Here is a 6,344-nt window from a genome sequence, read left to right as displayed (position 1 = left end):
TCTTTTATATTCCACCAAGGTTAAGGATTATATATATTCAAAAATCTTGACAATGTAGGTTGATTCAGTTGATAAGGATTCACCTCGGATCACAAAGACTTGAGTTCTAATTTGTTGGTGGACAATAAGTATCTCGATTCGTAAACGTTCTCTAAACTTTGAGACTTTCTTTACCATGATAATCTATGAAACTTAACTTGCGTAATTTTTGAAAATTGTTATTCTCACTTTTGATTTTACTCATTCCCTTAATTCAACGTGAGTAAACTTAGGATCAACATTTCACTTTTAAGATCGGTTGAGTCGGCTTAAAAATTGATTGAACCGATCTTAAAAGTGTCAGCGTGAGTTAAGTCACGTTGCAAAATGTCGAATGTGAGTTAACTCACGCTGAATTAAGGGGAGCAAAATCAAAAGTTAGAAAAACAATTCCCTAATTTTTTTTACATCAAAAAACTATATTTTTCTTCTTTTTTTTTTTGAAGAATTACATGAAACATTTTTCTTCATATACTATTCTTTCACCCTGGCCCTAGTGACATCATCAGGTCCATTTAGATCTTTCTGGGCCTTGGACCTGTCTACATCAAGTCCATTGGGAAAGCCCACTAGCCTCCTCATGCACTCATCTTTCCTTTTTTTCTTCCCTTATAAACATCTTCATTTCCTCACTTTCCTCCTATCTTACCATAACAAAAATTCCTCTCTCTCTTCTCTTCTATCTTTCACTTACTTTCTTGAAATAGAAATAGAGTAGTGAGGAAAAAAGTTGTCTCAAAGATGAAACCAAAAGACAAATTTGTCAAAGGTACTACTAGACTTGTTCAATGTGGAAATCTCCATAATCATTTTACTTTCATCATATAGTCATAGCTCAAAACCTTTTTCATATGCTAAATTAATGTTAAAGGCATATCTTTATATACTAGCTTTTTCTATATTTTACTTTGATCATCTGAAAAACCTTACTTTATATTATAATAATATACATAAAATTTCTATTTATAAATCTAAAGCTGGCTAGTACTGCTCCTGCCATTCTTTCTTCATTCTCTGCAATCACTAATTAAGAGTATGATTCATATGATACAGGTCCCAATAAGGAAAATCTCATGCATGTGATGAGTACTAGTAGGAGCAAGTTCATGACCACCATGGTCAACCCTTTGAGATTCTGTGACAAAAAAGAAGAAGACATTGGTGGCTCTGAAATTGTAGCTGACAATTCTTCAGCAACTTCAGCATTAGCAGCAGGTTCATTCTAATCATCATGGGTGCTATCCTATCTGAGCTTTTTTTTCACCTTTCTCTTTTCTTAACTTTTTTTTTACTCTACTTGTGTCTTCTTGACCTTGTAAGACCTTTTCTTGACCTTGTAAGACCTCACTCTGTGTCGGTTTTCTTTGTTTTTGCTTTTGTGGAAGACGCTATATCGAAATTTGTTGATATAGAGTTTCGTCTCCGTTTTTCCCTTTTACCACCCAACTCATTCTCTCTTTTCTTGTCTATCCCTCCTGAGCTAGTTCCATTTTCGCCATTAATGGCTTGAAAATTGGATGAAAAAAAAGGACCTTGCAAATTGTAATGTGCAAATTGGTTCTAATTTATTCGATCTTATTATAATTATTATTGACATTATTATTATTATTGAAATGTAGTAATTGTAGCTAGCATGCTTTCATCATGTCCTTAATATCCTTCACAATAAAATTTAAATAAAATTTTCTTAAGTGCATGTATGTTATCAAGCAATTCACTTTAATTTTGTTGGAGCAATTTAGAGTCTAGGTTTTACAAAATTACGGTATTTAATTTATGCAATTTTAAACATGCGCTAAATTAATCATATTAAAAAAATGTAGTTGCTTATATTTAATTTATGCAATTTTAATAAAACTATTTTTTTTTTGTCAAATAGTCCAATATAACTGAAAAATTATCTCTTAAAATGAATAAGTGATTTGTCTAAAGTTTGAATTCTGACCCCTGTATATATTATATATATAATATCTATATCAACTGAGTGAAGTTCACAGTCTAAATTAACTTACATATAACTAATAAATTGATATATTGAAAATACAAAAAGTTATATTACATTAAGTCTATTTTAGAGATTTTTTTTTTTTTTTGAGGTAACCTATTTTAGAGATACTATTGTTAAATAGGTGGGAGGAATTAATATTTGCTTATATTTATTAGTTCCAAAAAACATGAGGTGAAATTTACCATAGTACTAGAAGGTTGCATATGTAAATCTGACCATAGTTAATAATTAAATTAATTAGTAGTACTATTTGTATTGAAATAATTCAAAAACAATTTGTATGATATCCTATTGAGGCAATGGATTTGGCTTTGTATCATTCATTATGTGCACAGAATATTTATGCTGTTGTTGCAGGTATTCAGTTTAGTTGTTTTATATGTTGTTTGGCTGAGAAAAGTGTGCAACAAAGCAAACTTATTCTTTTAGATCTAAGTTATAAAGTCTCACTCGTGACTGTTTCAATGTACCAATTTATATCCACTGTATTATTGGACTTATCTCTCTGTCTCTCCCTCTTTCTTTTAGAAATTCAGAAAGCTTTATTGTATCCTATGAGCACATATATGGACACAAACACAGATACTGACACGCCGACATAACTAATAATTTGAAAAAATGACATAATTCAGTGTAATTATAAGTGTCGGTGTCGTGTCGGTATTGGATACGACACGTATCTGACATTGGGACACACCTAATTCGAGGAGTATCCGTGCTTCATAGATCGTACCTTTTATTTATTTATTTAATAAATAAAAATTAGTATTTAATAAAAAATAAATGTGATTGCTGTTTATAGTTTTCTTTTACCTTTCTCCACATAATAATAGAGGTTTCACTCAAAAAGAGATTTCAATTAATAAATGCTCAAAGAAGCAAACAAAAATCCAGAATGAAGTATAGAGAGAGAGTGAGAGAGATAATTCCCTGACCTTTCCCTATCTTGATGATTTGTTTTCTTCTTTTATATAAGTAAATTAAATGTCATATGCAAGCTCTATTTGGCACTATTATGTGTCCTAGAGTGCTAAAACCCCATCCCTGTTTAAGGGCATTAAAGTTACCTGTCCTATTGATTAATATTAATGTAGAATATCATCATTGATTAATAATTTCTTTAGCTTACATAAAAAAAGATTGTACGATAAAAATGATTAATAATCTGTTTAGTATTTGTCTTAATTAATTTTTTTATAACATGTCTTAATTTTTTAACCTAAGCTTAAATTGTCTAATGCATAAACTACATGAAATAAATTACCATCCAAGTGAAGTGGCTGCAATTTTAATGCTCAAATGCCTACTTCTGTATTCATCTCTTTCTTTGGAAGGGTGATTCCTAGCTATTCCCTTCATATCAGAGGGCAAGGACATGCAAATTGGGATAGAATACAACCTGAACCCATGAGGGAATATTATAACCCCAACATTTTGATGGGGCAACGATAGTGACATTCCCACCTCAAACTTTGAAGAATAATAATTGCTTCAAAATAATTAATTAAGTTTGTCCCTAGATAGAACCAACATAGTGTGACATAAATTAATTAATATACTTATTTTCATTAATGATGTTATTAAGAGTTTGATATGTGATCAGAGTGTATAAAAAATCTTAAAAAATAAGCTTCAGTCATTATATTACTTAATAAAAAAAATTAAATAAAATTTTAAGGAGATATGAACGATTTTTAAGGAGTTTTGTGCTTCGAAATTTTAGTGTTTTCTTATGGTTATCTCTTTAAATAAATTTTGATTATTTTGAGTGATTGATTTTTACATTTTTGCATAAGTAAAAGTTGTAGCTGAAATATATGTCGGTATCATGTTTTATTTGACAGTAAAATTAATTAGGGGAAGTTTGTTGTATTTTTAACCATATATGTTCAGGGTGCCTAACTTTTGTTACACTTACCATCAATCACCTACACGTGGTAGACCTACTACCTATTAAAATGACAAGGGTAGAAAATGATCATGTACTGTATGCATGATGTTCCTAACAGGAGGATGCATATAATTTAGTGTAAGGATTCTCATTTTGTTTTCAAGGTTTGGAAGAAATATCAGTTTCTTATGCAAAAAAAAAAAAAAAAAAAAAAAAAATCTTAGTATTTGTAGTTCATATCAATTCAATATTAGTTGAACATAAATTAATGAAAATCAAAATTATTTTGAACTCAAATTTTGGTATTAGGCATGTAGGTTTAGGAATAAAAGGAAACAAATAGAAGTATAGAATGCAAATTGTAAGAGATGTAAGAGTGATTTGGTGGTTGTGGTAGGATAGTTAAAGAGATGAGTGATAATGAGTGAAGTGATAATGAGATTGAGGCTTCAAACCTCATTCTCAACATAATATTAACATTGCTTGTTTAAAAAAGTAAAGTTCATCATTTTATAATTGTTTTTTGATACAATCAACTAGTAATTTTAACATATTACTTGTTATCGCGATTTTCGGGTGTCAAGTCATTAATTAGGCTTGAACCTTTCAATCTTTGATATTCTCTATTTTTTTTTGGGAAGGGCAAAATTGAGAAAAAACCCTTAGATTCGAAGTTCGGGGGTCGTTTTCACTACGGGAAGGTGTTAGGCACCCGCGGTGACTATAGTACTCTATAGGAGCCGTTTTCTTAGTTTATGTCTACGCTTTATTTTTAATGCTACTTATGAAAAAGGAAATTTACTTATGTTAAGAATGGGGGGGAGAAAGTGTTTGAGGTTTTATTTTAGTGGACTTGGAGAGGTTTTGACCTCATGCCTACATACCCATTTAAGGGATCAAACTCCATGTAGTTCTCTCTCAAAAAAAGTTTTTTGTGTGTTTGGTTGATTTTAGTTTTTGTTGGAAAATGGTTTTGAAGAAGAGAAAGAGGCCTTAAAAGCATAAGAGAGAAAAATGGTGAATGGTTGGTTCAATTGTTATTAAAAAAGTCTAAGTAGGAATTAGGATTCATTTGGATTTGTTTAAGAAAATAAAGGAAAAAATTCAATGGAGTTTTGACTCCAAGGTTTGTTTGGAAAAATTTGAGTGATGGAATTGGTTTATTATTTTTTTAAAATTGACATTTGTCTAAAAATCGCGTTTCCTAAGCATACATCTAAACGGTAATCATGCAACGTGTGTGCGTGTCGGTGCTTGTGTCGGTGTACATCCCTTATAGTGTCCATAGTCCTTTACATTGAGTCCTAAATACATGCTATGGTCTTGCAAGGAATTTAAAAAAAGAACTAATCTATCTAAAATTATTACAAACCCAATTGATATAGAAATGAATAAAAAAATGATGCTAAAACTATGGGATGAATGAAATGTGAGATGAAATGGTTAGTATCATAAGGCATAAAAATAGTAGAAAGGTAAACAAAATTGAATAGAATAGCAAGAGAGAAAAAAAGTAATGAAATGAAATAAAGTGGCAAAATATACCTAAAATTGGTTATGACACTTAGACATGCACATGGCTTATAATTCCCTCATCATAGCCATTTTTAAAAGAGATTTGATTTTAAGCTACAATGTGAGGATCATAAAAACACACAAGCAAAGCATCATACCATATTCCTAGGGATATTTTCTACACATTATTTAACATGTAAAAAAAAAAATCACAAAATGTCAAAAAATGCACCAAGAACATATAGGAATTTAATGAGCAAGAATTAAAAAGAACAAATGAAGAAAATAAAAAATATAAGCAAGTAAATTCTAACATTTAGAGAAAAAATTAAAATGATAGGGAAACATTTTTAGAAAATTTTTAGGAGCATAAAATGCCAAGAAAGTGTAAAAAAGTATTTAAAACACAATTAAAAAGCAATTAAAAAGAGGCTCAGCAGGATTTAATCTGGTCCGCTGGATGAATCCAGAGGTCCAGATCTAACTCCCAAGATCACATCACAGCCACTGGATCAAAGATCCAAGGGTCCAAAAAAAGCACAAAAGATAGTGTAAAATGCAGGAAGCACAGTGACCGTTAGATCAAAGATCTAACGGTTCAAACAGAAGATATAACATATTCCACACAAAAAATCACACACAGGATTCAAAATCAAACACACAGCAGCCATCAGATCTTGGAACAATCCAGATCTGATGGTTCACAAAGCGAAGGAACACCACAGAAACATGCACGCGCGCGCGTGGGAACGGAGGGAGTATATAAAGGAATTTTCACACAAAAAACACATAAACCTCTTCTCCTTCTCTCTCTAAAACTCAAAATCACAAAAATGCTCTCCCTTCTCTCTAGAAACTCGCCGCCGGCGAGCTAAGTGGTGGTGGTGGCCG

General features: G+C 31.0%; 1 long non-coding RNA gene across 1 annotated transcript; it reads left to right on the top strand.

The window, feature by feature from the left end:
* The first annotated feature begins 652 nt into the window (after positions 1 to 652).
* LOC11420013 (uncharacterized) lies at positions 653 to 1,684 on the top strand. Its single transcript, XR_003009167.2, has 2 exons — positions 653 to 808; positions 1,093 to 1,684. It is a non-coding gene; the product is annotated as an uncharacterized lncRNA (long non-coding RNA).
* The last annotated feature ends 4,660 nt before the right edge of the window (positions 1,685 to 6,344 follow it).

This window comes from Medicago truncatula, chromosome 2, assembly GCF_003473485.1.
Source record: "Medicago truncatula cultivar Jemalong A17 chromosome 2, MtrunA17r5.0-ANR, whole genome shotgun sequence".
NCBI lineage: Eukaryota > Viridiplantae > Streptophyta > Magnoliopsida > Fabales > Fabaceae > Medicago > Medicago truncatula.
This window is presented reverse-complemented; position numbering and strand designations above follow the sequence as displayed.